The sequence below is a fragment of the Lycium barbarum genome, chromosome 4 (genome assembly GCF_019175385.1).
Source record: "Lycium barbarum isolate Lr01 chromosome 4, ASM1917538v2, whole genome shotgun sequence".
Taxonomy (NCBI): Eukaryota; Viridiplantae; Streptophyta; class Magnoliopsida; order Solanales; family Solanaceae; genus Lycium; species Lycium barbarum.
The window spans coordinates 79,272,901-79,290,727 of NC_083340.1; positions in this window are offsets into that span (position 1 = coordinate 79,272,901).

Here is a 17,827-nt window from a genome sequence, read left to right on the forward strand (position 1 = left end):
GCTAAAACTTCTTTTTGATGTTAATATCAGTAAAAGGCTAAATCGGGACTATTTGGACGATAAGGGACTGAATCTGATTGATTTCTAAAAAACTTGAGGACTAAAATGGCATTTTAAAGACCTTATGGATTGGACTGTTGAGAGCAGATTTGAGACTTCTAGACTGATTTGTAACTCATAGAACTTGCAAAATTTAGTAAATACATGTATAGAAAAATGGGCCTAAAACTTGTATGAAACTTGGACAATTTTAAGTAAATTACAATTTATATATGTATAATATGACTACAAACTATTTTCAATACTTAAAACGTTTTAAAAACCTTATTCGGGTGGAGTTACGTAGCGTCCTACCTAGGCTAAGAGCCTTCGGGTATTAGTCTAGGTGTTCAAGTCCGACACCCGCGCTTAATTTTAGGCAAAACTATACTTCGACGATTTCTTAAAAAATATATCTTTCGCATGTAAATGACTAACCTTTTATTGCAGAAATATAAACTTAAGAAAATTTATCCAAAAACAATTTATAGTCATAAGGCACACTATTAGAACTCGTAGGTGCCCATAGGTAAGCCACAATTGATTGGATCCTTAATACCGGGGTGCCTAACACCTTCCCCGGGGGATCACCAGAACCCTTACCCAGACTTTGATAGATTAGGTTTCTTTTAAATAATAGTTTTAAATGAACCCTTTTCGAACTGGCTTTCCTAATTTCCTCAAAATTAGGTGGCGACTCTCTAATCCATCCTTTAGAGCACCATTAAGTGGTTGGCGGGTTTTTCCGACTTTCCCGGTATGATTCACAACTGTACTTCCCCGGGACACCTCCCTCCTTTTATGAGGCATGTGCGAGCCGGTTAAACTTAGAATTCCCAACGCCCGCTACAATCATCATGATGCACCGAGACTTTAACCCGATGTCTTACCCTTAAGGTGCATTGGGACTTGAATCCACTGTCTTACCCTCAACCAATGACATAAAAAGCTAAAGTGTACTGTGACTCGCCCCCTCGAGCCTTTGAAATAATCATCATTTCTTGTCATAGACATAAGTACATTAAGTCAAAACATGACTTGAAATATAAACATTTTTAAAAGGTCACATTATTAAATTAATTTGTCCACTATCGGAAATAGACATTAAGGAAAAAATCTGCTTTTTCCCTCACTTTGTGCTCTAAATTTGTTTCCATCATTCCTTTGCTGCAACAAAATATTTCAATATATTCCGATAAAAGATAATGATTTATAGTGTATTGATACGCTCAAATTACAGCTATTAATGGCGTAAAGCGGACGTTGTCAAAAATAGTAACCCAAACAAGGTTGGGGTCGAATCCCACAGGGAATATGAAGAGAAAAGGGTACTGATTGTATGCGATACTAGTCTTTAAAGGCTTTAATCCTATTCCGAATGTTTTGAAAAGAGATTTGGTTTGTATCCGCTATTTTGAAGTTTTTGGAATTTGTTTGGATTTGGAGAACCAAAGTTGTGTCCCCGCGATGATTAGATGTTATGCTATGGGTGTCAATATGATATATTTCTAATGAGTCGGAGTTATGTATGCACTTAATCTCTAATGCACTTTCTAATATTTTTCAATAGTTAGAAAATATTTCTTTTCATGATTTTTCCAAATGCAGAAAAGTTGTAAATAGGATTGATTAACTATGCCAAGTAGAACTCTTCTTATCCCTAAGCGATTCCATTAAACGAGGGTTAGCGCCTCGAGTCCTTGTTATATTATTTCGAATCACACCCTAGTTCATCTTTTCAAATAAACTAGGGTTTGTGCATGAACAAGTGTTTGCAACCACTAATGAACAATGAATATGAGAAATAATAAAACACATCACAACCCATTATATATATAATATTAGACACCCATTACATAGCACCCATCATTTTGGGTCCACAACTTTGATTAAAGAAACTACTCACACATTATGGTCTCAAAAGTAGTAAGCAATAAATGAGACATAAAGCTTACAAAGTGTAATAAAGATGATGGATAATGGAATCTTGTTGTCTTCACTAAGCTCCAAAAGGGGAGTATTCAATGCTCACCCACCAATGAAACTTTGTTCACGTGGTTACAATAAAAATCTGCTGCCAAAAATGACCTAAGATGTTCTTTAAATAGGGTCCAAAAAACGCACAGCAGCAACTGACAAAATTGCCCCCGATAGCAAGATCGATGGACCGTCGATCGTTCGACGATCCGTCAATTTCTCCGTCCTTTGTACCTTCAGCCATGTGTTCCATTCGACGGTGCCGTCGACCAGTTCGACGCTCGGTCTAGTATTCCGTCTTTCTCTCCTCTTGTTGAGAGATCCTGCTTTACGACACAAATGACGAATCGTCGATCAGTTCAACGCTTCGTCGATGCCTCCGTCCTTCGTCGTCTTCAACTTTATCATCACTGGAAAATCGAGCTTATTGACGCTTCAAAGGACGGTTCGTCGGCTGATTGACGGAACGTCGATTCTTCATTTCCGGCCAATTTTTCTTTTGTTCTTTGCTTTTTTGCTTTTGGGCCATTGTTTTCCTAAAACACAGCAAAACATATTAACGAGAACCAGACTTATTTGAAAACAACGAAAATTCATAGTAAAAAGGCGTCGAATGTGCCACAAATCCGCAACACATCAATACTCCCAACTTAGGATCTTTGCTTGTCCTCAAGTAAGTCAGACAAAACAACCACAAAATAAAATTACAACTATGCTAAAAATAAAGTAAAAGTGACTACAATGGTGCTTGCTCATCGCTACCGGCATGTGCATTTTTCAAATCAACTCCCTCTGTCCTCATTCCCAAACAGGGTTCTTTCAAAACAAACTTATTAGAATTGACCATGACGCTTCAATCGATGACATCACATTATTAGAAGCATTTATGCGTGCGAGTATTCACCATTATGCCCTCACTTAGATTAGAGAATGTCCTATGCACAATTTTACAATAAGAATCGGGAAAAGGATGGATGAGAATAGAAAGCACTCGCGCTCACAAAGAAGTTCATGATTTACAAGTGCAGATACCATATGCTTGCCTTTAATTTCAATGCCTAACACTTTCGAACGGTTCAGTTGTGATCACTATAGGACTTGTTCTTGGGTTGTAATGTAGGCTCGGGGACGGGTAGGATACTCATTTGGGAATTAATGACTCATCCTCCTCGACACTACAGATTTTGACCTTTCTTCTCATGCCCAATCTATTCATTCTTCAACTCATGACTAAGATGTGATTTTACTCTTACTAGAATTTACAATCTTTTTATGAGACAATATTATTATTATTATAAAACTATATATATACATATCTATATACATCTATATATATACATGAAATTTATTTATTTATTTTATAAACTTTTCTCACATTTAATCCGCTATCACATCCAGTTCTCGACTATGCAACTCACACACCCCCAGCTTTAGGCTCTTGGCCTTTACCACCCCCAGCTTAGGCGATTTGCCTCTTTTTTCTAATAGTGTCAAGGAGGGAATGGGTGCAAAGATGGAATGAATTCATGAAGTGGGGAAAAGGTTTGTTACAGCTAATCAAGAGAAAAAGTCAAAGGCTCAACGTGAGAACTAGTGATATTCATATAGGACAGGTTTTGGGCTTTTTAAGGCTGACGTGACTATTTAGAAGGAAAGCCTATGATCACTTCACAACCGACTATCCTAAGCAATATAGCACAACCTACCAGGCAAGTTCTGGATCCACATATGCTAACAATGAACACAAGAAGTTCTCACACTCACAATGGCATAAGGATTTGAACACTCAATTCATCCACACTCTAATATCTATGATGTCACAAAAAGAACCATATATGTCAATTCATTACAATCTGAGATACTCAATAAACTTTCGGAGGGGTCAATTTCAAATCAATCCATTTTCAAGTTCACAACTATCCTTTTTCGTTCAAAATTCATGCCAAAAGTTCACAATGCAACAACCATGAAAGTCACAATTACTTTAAATAAAATTTAACAAATGTATACTGCAAAGTACATCAGGTTACCCCACCCCCAGCAAAAAGAGGATGCATTGTCCCCAATGCATCAAAAAATCATACCATCACCCTATGGTGGTGGGGTCGACCTGAAATGCTCTAATCCTGCTGTTGCTGCTGAGGTGTCTCCTCCGCAGCAGTACCAATGGGGGCCCTCTCTACTGCTGGCTCAGTGGACTAAAGCGGTGGAGCTGACTGGCTCTGTGGCTGCAGGTCCTGAGGGGCTATTGTGATCGGCCTGACTGGTGCTGGGATAGCACTAGTGCTGGAAGATGCGCCGCCGAATACCCTCCTGAAGCTCGAGGTCGTCATCCTCATTGTCCTCCTCCTCATCCTCATCATCAGCCAATGTGACAGGCCTCTTTCTTTTGCGACTCTCCTTAGGTTCATCCTCAGTCACCAAGTCAACTACTCAGATCAAATCGAAAATGCTGGCGACTAGTGCAGGTGGTGTCGGGTCATCCACAATGACCTGCTCTCTCGTCCGAAGGGCCACAATCTCAGCTCGGAGCTAGTCAAGCTCGGTCTTCAAATCTCCCGAAGTACCAGACTCACTCTTCTTCTCAATAGTGAGTATCCGCATCTCTAAACTGTCAAGTCGCGCATTGACCCTAGCATGATGCCTCTCCATAGCCTCCTGAAGAGGCTCCAACTCCGGTGCAATCTCTTTCCGGACAAACCTACCCAACTGCTGTAATATCCAGGTCAACTGCTGATCAGCACGCTCTGCCTTGATTGCAAACTCTCTGAAGTTGGCTCTGTTTAGGACAAAGAGATTCTCGGAAGCTGATGTTGCGGCTAACGGAGGAATAGGAGATGCAAATGGAACAGCAGGCCGAGGTGATGCCTCAGAAGAAGGTCATCTACAGATGGTGTAGAGGCCTCTGTTGTGGACAGTCTTTCCGTGCCTATATCAACTGTGCCCTGAGGGACTGAATCAATGTCGTGCTCAGCCTGCTCACCCATGAGATATAGCAATGAAGTACTGGTGGCCTGAGATGTACGGAGGGTATCATCCCTACTCCGGGTGATATCACACACCTTTGTTGCGGGGAGAGTAGCTGCAAATGTCTCAATGTGCCTCACCTGGGCCAACCTACATAATTGCGTGATAAGGCACGGGAATATTAAGGTTGTCGCCTTCTGTGGTGTGCGTGCCCGGATGGCTCTACTGATTAGATCACCCAAGTTCATTGGGTACCTGGATAGCATAGCAGCCACAACCACTGCTCTGTCCGGCGTGACTATGTTATCTGCTCCCATGGGCAGAACCCGATATATGACAAAATTCCACCAAAATTTAGCTTCCAAGCTGATATCTGCCTTATGGATTTTGGCGGCCAAGTTTCTCACCCATGGGGTCTGGTCCGCCGGCCCTCTAGCCATCACCGTCGCAAACCATTCCCGTACAGATTGCTCAACCCTTCTTTCAAACTTATCATCATATTCCACTGTGGTCGGTGCCACGAAGTCATCACCAAAATAAAACATGTTGATTGTGCGGGCTGAGATGTCAACATGGACACCCCGAACATACACTGTGTCTAATGGAGGGGCGACTTTCAAAGCTCTCTTGTTCTTGTGGCGCTGCTCGAGCATTACTCTTTAAGTAGCATAGAATTCCCGAACCATGGTCGGGCAATAATCCCCTGGAGGCTGTGTGAATGCCTCAAGATGATAGTGCTGGATGAGATCTGTAATCCGAGGGTATCTCTTTAAGCCGCTCATACTGATTTGTTCTTCTTCTTGAATATTTCTCCTCGGATTACCCCCGCTGACTGTAGTGGCCCCTTTTACATAGTACTTTCGGCACCCTTTATAGGGGAAGCGGATTGTAGCTATATCCATCTTTTCCAGCCGCTCTTGCTCCTCATCTGAATTTCGCTCAGGAGCGGCTGGTTATTCTGTTGTTGCATCTTTAGAATCAACAGATGTGGAGAATGAAGTCCCCTTTGTAGACTGAGAGGAGAGTAAAGTGGGTGATTCTGCTTGGGGTATGGTGGTCTGTGCCCTCGATCCCTCGATCTAGTCATTGGGACTACCGCTTGACGGTCAGAGTCAGAGGGTTCATCCCTAAGAGTAAGGGTTGTTTGACCCCGACCTCGGCCTTTTCTGGGACCACCACCCCGCTGGACTGGATTCTTTGGAGGCATACCTGAGAAAAGAACACACTTCATTGTTAAGACAACCATAGAAACATAACAGAATCAGACAAAAGTACAAGACATGCGATAATGTTAAAGCTGCCAGTGGTCCGTCGATGTGCTACAAGAGTCGTCGAACAGATCGATGGAGCGTCGAAGTTCCCGTCGAATTGATCGACGAGCTGTCGATCTCTTGTTAGCCACTGGAAATTTCAACTGAAAGACGGTGGGAAAGACGCCCCGTCGATCGATTCGACGGGTCGTCGAATCCACCATTGATGTTGTTTTGGTTAATAACTTTTGATAAGGCTCATTCGACGTTGAGTAGGACGGTCCGTCGATTGAATCGACGGGCCGTCGAACTGAACGTCGAATGTTTTCGCATGCTAAAACTACAGATCCCATACACTTCTTTGGCCGATGTGCCAATCGTCCCGTATTTTGGGGTTACTAAGACTTCACCCCATTTTGTCTTGGGTTAGACTAAGGAAAACACTTGGCGGGCAAAACAACACGAAGGTCATAATGCCCTCCAAGCCATCGTGACACACAATGCCATACTTTGGCATTTCATCGAACAATTGGTGGGCCAAACAACAACTACCTCATGAATGAGGTGTGTTTGTCGTAATGCCCTCCGACTCGGATAAAGATCAATGACCCAATCAACCACAAACAAACCAACAAACCACCCCCAGCAAAAAATATGAGCATACCAGGCGAAAATAAAATGATGCAAAAATAAGGAAAACATCAAAAATAAGCAAAACAAGCCATGGAATGCAAAAACAAACAACACAAGGGAGCACATAATCCAGTAAGTCACATACCTTGAAATAGAATGAATATGATTTCAACTTTCTAGAATGGAAAAACACCCGAAGAAGCACACAGACAGAGGGACAGAGTAGTATGGCAGGGGGGGGGGGAAGTGGCGGTAGTGGGGTGGTTAAGGAAGGGGGAAGTGGGTGGGGTTGGGGTAACAGTTATGGCAAAGGGGGAGAGGTAGAGAGAGAAAGAGAGAGGCGTTATATAAAAAAATAAGAAGCAGTGCAACAGACGTGGGCTATAAACCCACGTTTCTGAACCGTCGCGGTAAAAAGACGGAACGTCGATTAATTCGACGGTCCGTCGATTGAACACCCCCTCCGTCGAGTTCTTTTGTTTTTTAGATAAATGAAAAAGAGAGAAGAACGCCCATTGAACTGACCGTCGATTAGTTCAACGGAGCGTCAAACCTGTCGTCGAATTGCCATTATTTCCAGTGACCAATATTTCAGGCGATCCACTCGACGGTGCATTCGACGTTTCGTCGATCAGATCGACGGTCCGTCGAATGTGTCGTGCAACTGCTGTCTTGGCAATTTCTGGGTTCAACACTTAGGCTCCTCAACACATCAACAAACATTAAAACAGCACAACAACAAAAAGCAACGGAATGAATAAAAAAAAATATTACGAAAATGTACATGGGTTGCCTCCCAAGAAGCGCACAATTTGACGTTGCGGCACGACGTAATACCGCTTTTGATGCTAAGAGCCGGTGCCATGTTTCAACCGGTGAGCATCAACAATCTTGTCTCCATCAATAGGTAGTGCTTTACCCGATACCCATTTACCCTGAAAGTACGCGTCCCATCATCGGACTGTAACTCCATTGACCCATTGGGTGACACACTCACCAAAGTAAAAGGGCCGGACAACTTGGATTTCAACTTGCCCGGAAAGAGCTTCAACCTTGAATTGAACAGCAACACCGAATCACCCGGTTGAAAATCTCGCTTAAGAAGTTTGACATCATGATAGTGCTTCATCCTTTCTTTGGACAAACTCGCACTCTCATAGGCATGATACCTAAACTCATTCTTTTCATTCATTTGAAACAACCGCAGCTTGGTTGCTTCGTCCCAATTCATGTTTAATTTTTTTAATGCCCACAAAGCCTTGTGTTCAAGTTTAACAGGTAGATGACAAGCTTTACCGAACAACAACCGATAAGGAGAAGTACCAATGGGTGTCTTGAACGTTGTTTATAAGCCCAAAGAGCATCATCAAGCTTGGATGACCAATCAATTCGGTTTGCATTAACTGTGTTGGCTAAAATGCTCTTTATCTCCCGATTGGAGACTTCGACTTGCCCACTAGTTGGGGGTGGTAAGGAGTTTCCACCCTGTGTTGCACTCTATATTTCTCCAAGAGATTAGCGAATTGGTTATTGCAAAAGTGAGTGCCACAATCACTAATGATTGCCCTTGGAGTGCCAAACCTTGTGAATATGTTTCTTTTGAGAAATTTGGTGACACTCTTGCCATCATTGTTGGGCAATGCTACAGCTTCAACCCACTTGGACACATAGTCAACCGCAACAAGGATACATCGCATACCACGAGAACTCACAAATGGGCCCATAAAGTCGATGCCCCACACATCAAATAGCTCAACCTCCATGACAAAATTCATTGGCATTTCGTGCTTCCTCCCAATTGACCCTTGGCGTTGACATTGGTCACAAGATTTGTTATATCCCGTATTTTTGAACCTCGGAGCATCTGCTGGGGTGGGGCCCACATACCGAGATTTTTTTTGGAACATCTGAAAAGTCATATGAATCACATATGTAAAGTTAAACACAACTCATGAAGTACCTTTGGACCAAATCAAAGTGGAAACCCTCCAAACGAATATTTTTAAGAAAACGTTTTCGGGTGACCTGACTTTGGGGGGCAAAAACTGTATTGTAAGTTTGGAATTTCGAAAATACCTTGAAATAGAAGTTGTAGATAATTGAATTAGCTTTCCATCCATAGGTCGTGGGTTCCCAGGTGACGTCGGTACAAGGAGATATGAACGTTTTAAGGTCGAAAGGTCAGTGGGCTAGGCCCAACTCGGGACCAACCGAGTTGGCCCAAAAAAAATGAAAAACAAATTCAGGCCCAAGTGAGGAGCCATTCGGCCATGGTCCATAAAAAGGATCCAAGCCCATGGAATTAAGTCATGTGGTCAATGAATAAAAGACCACTTAATCATACAAATTCCATAGAACTTTCAAGAGAAAGAATAGGAGGAAAAACAAGAGAAAAACAAGAACAAAAAGAGGGCATTTCGGGTTTGGCCATAGAAAAATCACCCCTCAAAATCTTGCCTCTAAAATTATTTTCTTGTTGAATTCCTACTAAATTAAGTGTCCTCTACAACTTGGTGTAATTGTTTTGGAAGAAGGAGCACTTATTTCTTCAAGTTGACAACTTGTTCAAGTGAAGAAGTTTGTAGAAAAAGGTAAGAATCAATTCCTTTTTCTTATGTTATGAAGGTTTGTTTATGTTGTGGTATGTGGAAATGAGTATTAATTATGGAAATAAGGAAGTTTGCAAAGTGGGTATGTATATATATGTAGCCATGGGTGTATATATGTTGTATACATATATGAGTTGAATTTTATGTTGCATTCTAGTTGTGGTTATGATGGAAATTATATTGGGAATGAAAGTTGAATGAATTTTGGTTGAAGTTGGAATGTAGATGATTATGTCACTTTAGAATAATTTTGTGATATTATGGAAATGAAGTTGTTAAGATGTGAATTATGATTAGGGTTGATGAATTTGGAAGTTGGAAACTTGTTATGAAGTTGTATGCCAAAGATTTGATGTTTTGCATAAGTTATGATTTTGGCGGAAGATTGTATATCATGTATATCGAGTGTATATCTTAAGGAAAACGATATGAAATGTTTCTAGAACTATATGGTGATGATCATGATGGTTGTTGAATATGAAATTATTGATCTTAGTTGAAAGTTGGGTTGAATTGAAGATTATGTCAACTTGTGAGAAAAATGACTAGTTGAAGGATATTTGTGTTTTTAATGTTCATTGTTGATATTGTTGTTGTCGTTTGGGTTGTTGTTGATGATTTATAGCCGAGTTGAATTCTCGGGGTGTCATATGTATAGGGGAAGTGCTGCCGAAATTTCGGTAGCCAAATATGCTTAAAGTTGAAATAATGGCATTAATAATTCACAATTGGTAAACTTGACCAATTGCAGTTTTTCGACGAAACGGGAAGTGAGTTTGGAAAGGCTTAAGGAGCGCGAAAGGTATGTAAAGCAACCCCAATTCTTCCCTTGGCATGCCCCTAGTGTGTTAGGGTCGGATCCGGGCCTCGAAGGACCTCTTGGCCCTCGGAATCCGCAAGACAAAATTTCAGTTTTTCCTTCAGTAGAATTGAACCATTTTGATACGCTTTTTCTGAAATTATGCAATTTTGCTCTAAATTATTCAGAAAGTCATAGAATGTTTGTATAACCTTTTTAGGAGATACTATATGCTTAGAGGGCACAATTTGAGCCCGCCGCCTTGTTTGTCCCAAGGTGGGCCCGCTATTTACGGTTTTGCCCCTAATGTGTTAAAGCTTCCTTTTTAAGCGATTTTTGAAAGAAATGTTTTAATTACCCTACTAATCGCTTAACGAATATTATTTTAAATATTCTGTTAAATATTATAAATTATTTTGACACTCGGAATGACTTCGGGAAAGTTATACTTCTGTAATTTATTATGATATCCGAAATACATTTATTATGATTCCGTCCGACCCCATTGGATTTGTTTGTCTTTGATACGCTTCATCGAGTCTTTGAAAACATTTATTATATTTTTAAATTGCATTAGTCTCTCACTACTCCATTCGTGGATGTCCCAATGTTTCCCACACTGAGCCCGGGCCAGGATATGTTGTCAAGCGTAATTCTCTGCATTGTTCGCCGCGTCCCGATGTGAGGGGGCAGGTATACGCGTACATGGGTCTGTGGAGTATGATGTGCCATGTCCGCCTATTCTGTTCTGATCTGTTATGGCCATTTTGATATGACATTTTATGATACGGGGCCACGCCCCCTTTTCTGATTCCTCTGTATAGTGGCACCAGCGTCGGGAGGGTGGCCACATTCTGTCTGCCGAGTCTCGTGGCAGGGACCGGATATGATATGATATGACATATGTTTCTGTACGCATTCTGTCTGTTTTGGAAATATGCATTTGACACTCTGGATTCTGTACTCATTTTCTGTAACCATTATGATTTGACTTATGTGATTCCGCTTTACATATTCAGTACATATTTCGTACTGACCCCCTTTCTTCGGGGGCTGCGTTTTCATGCCGCGCAGGTACTGACGACAGGTTCGCTGATCCACACGTTTAGGATCCTATTTCTGCTATTTGGGGCGCTCTCTTCTACAGAGCCCATCTTTTGGTACAGTCTATCACTGCTATCTGGATATGTACTTTGTTCAGGGTATGACGGGGCCCTGTCCCGTCTTATGATTATGATATGTTCTGTAGAGGTCTGTGGATACATCTGTGTGGGTTCTGTACATATGTTTGGGATATTCTGTTCTGTGATGGCCTTATCGGCCTATGTGTGCCAAGTCTGTTTTTCTGCTAAATTCTGTAGCGACCACTAATATTATTATTATATTATTATTCTGTTAATATGCTAATTTGGGGTATCGGGTACGTATAGGTGCCCAGCTCGGGCACTGGTCGCGGCCCACGGGGTTGGGTCGTGACAAAAGTGGTATCAGAGCAGTTCGTCCTCGGAATGTCCACAGACCGTGTCTAGTAGAGTCTTGTTTATCGGTGTGTTGTGCACCACGCCTATAAACAGGAGGCTACAGGGCATTTAGGATACTACCCTTCTTTCTGTCTTAGATCGTGCGATAGAGCTGTGTTATCAGGATGACCCCTTCCTAACGAGTGGCTATATTTGCAGATATGCCTCCAAAAAAGGCGACAGCGGCCCAAAAGGCCAAGTCAGTTGCCGTAGGAGAGACTAGCCGGGTCCAGAGGATTACTAGGGCCCAGGTATATATTGCTCCGGAGACTTTGCCCCAGACAGAGGGTTCGTCTACACCGCCACTCGTGGAGGAGATTGGGGCGGCCGCAGCCGCAGATCGGGGGGCGGCTCCACCGCTAGCTCCCGCATTTCCAGTACCTGAGCCTCCAGCTCCACGGCCAGGCACTGAGGATCAGTCTATGAGGGAGGCAGTCCAGTTGCTGACTAGACTTGTGGCAGGGCAGGTTCAGGGGCATGGACTGGGAGGTGACCGGGCAGTCAGGCGTGATAGTTCGAGAGCCCGTGAGTTTTTGACTTGTAACCCTACAGAGTTCTTCGGGACAAAGCCCGAGAAGGATCCTGAGGAGTTTATCAGGAAGATGCGACGCACTCTAGATTTGATTAATGCTTCCGAGACAGAGTCAGTCGCGTTAGCTTCGTACCGGTTATATGATGTGGCGGCAAACTGGTACGAGTCATGGGGGCTATCCAGGGGGGACGGCGCTCCTCCAGCAGTTTGGGGCGATTTTTCTCAGGCATATCTTGGACACTTTCTGCCCCCAGAGTTGCGACGAGCCAGATCTGATAGATTCTTATTATTGAGGCAGAAGGGCCGCAGTATTTGGGACTATAGTTTGGAGTTTGATTCCTTGGACCGATATGCACCTACTGTGGTGGCTACTATGGTGGACCGGATACACAGATATATTATGGGGCTGAATCGGTATTTTGTTGATAGCTGCTTAGTATTGGCTGCTCAGCCCGGTATGGACATTGTCCGTATCCAGGCCCATGCCCAGGGCATGGAGGATCGGGGCAGAGGAGGACACCAGCCTGACAGGGGCCAGGATCGGAGACAGCCCAAGAGGGCCAGGTCATCTGGAGATTTTCGGGGCAGACAACCCCAACAGCCGCAGCAGCCTAGCAGATTTTCATCTCAGCCGGCGCAGAGCGCGCCTCCCCAGTCTACAGGTCGCAGATTTGATAGCCCAGGGTATTCAGGAGCAGGCCAGAGCTCCAGGGCTTCAGGTTCGCGGACAGATAGGGGTTCTGGTCAGATGAGGCCACCCAGGGTTCAGTGTTCTTTTTGCGGCAGATACCATACGGGAGAGTGCTACAGAGCCACCGGTGCGTGCTTTTCTTGTGGCCGTCAGGGCCATTCTGTGAGAGATTGCCCGTATAAGGGTAGTTCGGGTGGTGCAGCACAGCCTACCGGATCAGCCGCTGGGTCTTCATCTTCGTTAGTGGCTATGCGCCCTACGGGGCAGGGTTTTCCAGCACCAGCGGGTCGCGGCAGAGGCCGTGGTGGAGCTTCTGGTATTAGCGGTCCTTCGAACCGCATTTATGCTTTAGCCAGCCGCCAGGATCAGGAGGCATCTCCTAATGTCGTTACAGGTACTTTATTGGTCTTCTCTCGGTCTGTGTATGCATTAATTGATCCAGGTTCGACTTTATCATATATTTCACCCCTTGTTGCCGGTAAAATTGGTATTATGTCTGAACCTATAGAGCCATTTGAGGTAGCCACACCGATAGGGGACTTTATTGTAGCGAAACAGGTTTATAAAGACTGTTCTGTGATTGTATGTGGCCGTGATACTAAGGCAGATCTGGTAGAGTTAGATATGACTGAATTTGATGCTATTATGGGTATGGACTGGCTAGCTTCCTGTTATGCTAATGTTGACTGCCAGAATAAGGTGGTTCGCTTCCAGTTTCCCGGGGAGCCAGTTTTAGATTGGGCTGGAAATACAGCATCGCCGAAAGGTAAGTTTATTTCATACCTTAAGCCAAAGAAAATGATTAGAAAGGGTTATATCTATCATCTGGTACGGGTGCAAGACTTGGACGCCGAGACGCCGACACTTCAGTCAGTCCCCGTGATTAATGAGTTTCCAGATGTTTTCCCCGTCGAGCTTCCAGGTCTTCCTCCAGAGCGGGAGATAGATTTCTCTATTGATTTACTCCCAGACACTCAGCCTATCTCTATTCCTCCGTATAGAATGGCGCCTGCAGAATTAAAGGAGTTGAAGGAGCAGCTGAAAGATTTGTTGGATAAGGGCTTCATCAGACCCAGTACTTCGCCTTGGGGAGCCCCGGTATTATTTGTGCGTAAGAAGGACGGGTCGCTGCGTATGTGTATTGATTATCGGCAGCTGAATAAGGTAACTATAAAGAATAAATACCCCCTCCCCAGGATTGATGATTTGTTTGATCAGCTGCAGGGCGCTAAGTGTTTTTCGAAGATAGATCTTCGATCCGGTTACCACCAGGTGCGAGTACGAGAGGCCGATATCCCTAAGACAGCTTTCCGGACCCGATATGGGCGTTACGAGTTCAGGGTTATGTCTTTTGGGCTTACTAATGCCCCCGCAGTATTCATGGATTTAATGAACCGGGTATTCAGGCCATTCTTGGATATGTTCGTGATTGTATTCATTGATGATATCCTGGTTTATTCTCGGTCGGAGGCAGAGCACGCAGATCACCTGAGATCGGTATTAGGGGTACTCCGGCATCAGAAGTTATATGCGAAATTTTCTAAGTGTGAGTTCTGGCTGTCTTCAGTGGCTTTCTTGGGGCATGTTATTGCAGCTGATGGTGTCCGGGTGGACACACAGAAGATTGAGGCCGTGAAGAATTGGCCCAGACCTACGACGCCCACAGAGGTACGCAGTTTCCTGGGGTTAGCAGGTTATTACAGGAGGTTTGTGGAGAAGTTTGCTTCGATTTCAGCGCCTTTGACAAGGCTGACTCAGAAGGGAGCTAAGTTCCTGTGGTCTGACGCTTGTGAACGGAGCTTCCAGTTGCTGAAGGAGAAGCTGACTACAGGCCCAGTTCTGACTCTTCCAGAGGGATCGGACGGGTATGTTATTTATTGTGACGCTTCTGGCATGGGGTTAGGCTGTGTATTGATGCAGCACGACAGAGTTATAGCGTATGCTTCCCGGCAGCTCAAAAAGCATGAGAAGAATTATCCTACCCACGATCTGGAGCTCGCAGCGGTGATTCATGCTCTGAAGATATGGAGACACTATTTATATGGCGTTCATGTGGATATCTATACTGATCATAAGAGTCTCCAGTATATTTTCAGGCAGAGAGAGCTTAATTTGCGACAGCGGAGGTGGCTGGAGCTTCTGAAAGATTATGACGTGGATATTCTGTATCATTCGGGTAAGGCTAATGTTGTTGCCGATGCGCTCAGTCGGAAGTCTATGGGCAGTTTGGCCGATTTACAGCCAGACAGGAGAGAGATAGCCCGTGATATTCAGCAGTTGGCTAGTCTCGGGGTTCGTCTGGCCGATTCTGGAGATACACGGATTTCTGTTCGAGGGGTTTCTGAGTCATCTATCAGGGACGATATTAAGCGGCATCAGTTTGAAGATCCTGTCTTAGCTCAGTACAGGGACACAACCTATGATAAGGAGAGGACTCCGTTCGAGTTTTCACCGGACGGTACTTTGTTATACAGAGGCAGGTTGTGTGTACCTGATATTGCAGGCCTTCGGCAGCAGGTTATGAGCGAGGCACATTATGCTCGCTATTCGGTCCATCCTGGGTCTACGAAGATGTACCATGATCTCCGATGCTTATACTGGTGGGACGGCATGAAGCGGGATATTGCAGAGTTCGTCGCCCAGTGCCCTAATTGTCAGCAGGTCAAGATTGAGCATCAGAAGCCGGGTGGACTGTTGCAGGAGATGGAAATCCCGACTTGGAAGTGGGAGGTTATTAATATGGACTTCATTACAGGTTTGCCTCGCACTCCACGGAAGTATGATTCCATTTGGGTCGTTGTTGATAGGCTGACGAAATCAACCCATTTTCTTCCCGTCAGGACTACTTATTCCGCCGAGGATTATGCCAGGCTCTATATTAGAGAGATTGTGAAGCTTCACGGAGTTCCTATATCTATTATTTCTGACAGAGGTGCCCAGTTTACGGCGCATTTCTGGAGATCTTTTCAGGAGGGACTAGGGACTCAGGTGAGTCTGAGCACCGCATTTCATCCTCAGAGCGACGGGCAGGCCGAGCGCACTATACAGACGCCGGGGGATATGTTGCGGGCCTGCGTTATTGATTTCAGAGGCAGCTGGGATGATCACCTGCCGTTGATTGAGTTTGCATATAATAACAGTTACCATTCCAGCATCCAGATGGCTCCGTACGAGGCTTTATATGGCAGGAAGTGCAGATCGCCGATCGGCTGGTTTGATATTGGCGAGACAGAGTTGATTGGCCCAGATATGGTCCAGCAGGCCGTGGACAAGGTGAAACTTATTCGAGAGCGACTGTTGGCAGCCCAGAGTCGACAGAAATCATACGCGGATAAACGGCGTCGACCGTTGGAGTTTCAGGTAGGCGATTGGGTATTTCTGAAGGTATCGCCTATGAAAGGCGTGATGCGGTTCGGCAGAAAGGGTAAGCTCAGTCCGCGTTATATTGGGCCTTATCAGATTGTTCGAAAAACTGGAAATGTCGCCTATGAGTTAGATTTGCCATCTGATTTGGAAGCGGTACATCCGGTATTCCATGTGTCTATGCTCCGCAAATGCATTGGTGACCCTTCCAGAATATTCCCTGCGGATGATATTCAGATGACGGAGCAACTATCGTACGAGGAGCAGCCCGTATCTATTTTGGATCGTCAGGTAAGGAGGCTTCGGAATAAAGATGTAGCCTCTGTTAAGGTACTGTGGCGGAACGATAATAGGGAGGAAATGACATGGGAGGCCGAAGAGGAAATGATGAAGAAATATCCTCATTTGTTCTCTATACCCACAGGTAACCTTAAATCCCTGCTTTAATTTATTCCAATATCAATCGTGTGTCATATGTGATGTCTGTAAACATGAACTCCCCCAAAGTATTTTCAAACCCTATGAGATTAATTTAACATTCGAGGACGAATGTTCTAAAGGGGGGGAGGATGTTATATCCCGTATTTTTGAACCTCGGAGCATCTGCTGGGGTGGGGCCCACATACCGAGATTTTTTTTGGAACATCTGAAAAGTCATATGAATCACATATGTAAATTTAAACACAACTCATGAAGTACCTTTGGACCAAATCAAAGTGGAAACCCTCCAAACGAATATTTTTAAGAAAACGTTTTCGGGTGACCTGACTTTGGGGGGCAAAAACTGTATTGTAAGTTTGGAATTTCGAAAATACCTTGAAATAGAAGTTGTAGATAATTGAATTAGCTTTCCATCCATAGGTCGTGGGTTCCCAGGTGACGTCGGTACAAGGAGATATGAACGTTTTAAGGTCGAAAGGTCAGTGGGCTAGGCCCAACTCGGGACCAACCGAGTTGGCCCAAAAAAAATGAAAAAAAAATTCAGGCCCAAGTGAGGAGCCATTCGGCCATGGTCCATAAAAAGGATCCAAGCCCATGGAATTAAGTCATGTGGTCAATGAATAAAAGACCACTTAATCATCCAAATTCCATAGAACTTTCAAGAGAAAGAATAGGAGGAAAAACAAGAGAAAAACAAGAACAAAAAGAGGGCATTTCGGGTTTGGCCATAGAAAAATCACCCCTCAAAATCTTGCCTCTAAAATTATTTTCTTGTTGAATTCCTACTAAATTAAGTGTCCTCTACAACTTGGTGTAATTGTTTTGGAAGAAGGAGCACTTATTTCTTCAAGTTGACAACTTGTTCAAGTGAAGAAGTTTGTAGAAAAGGGTAAGAATCAATTCCTTTTTCTTATGTTATGAAGGTTTGTTTATGTTGTGGTATGTGGAAATGAGTAGAAATTATGGAAATAAGGAAGTTTGCAAAGTGGGTATGTATATATATATG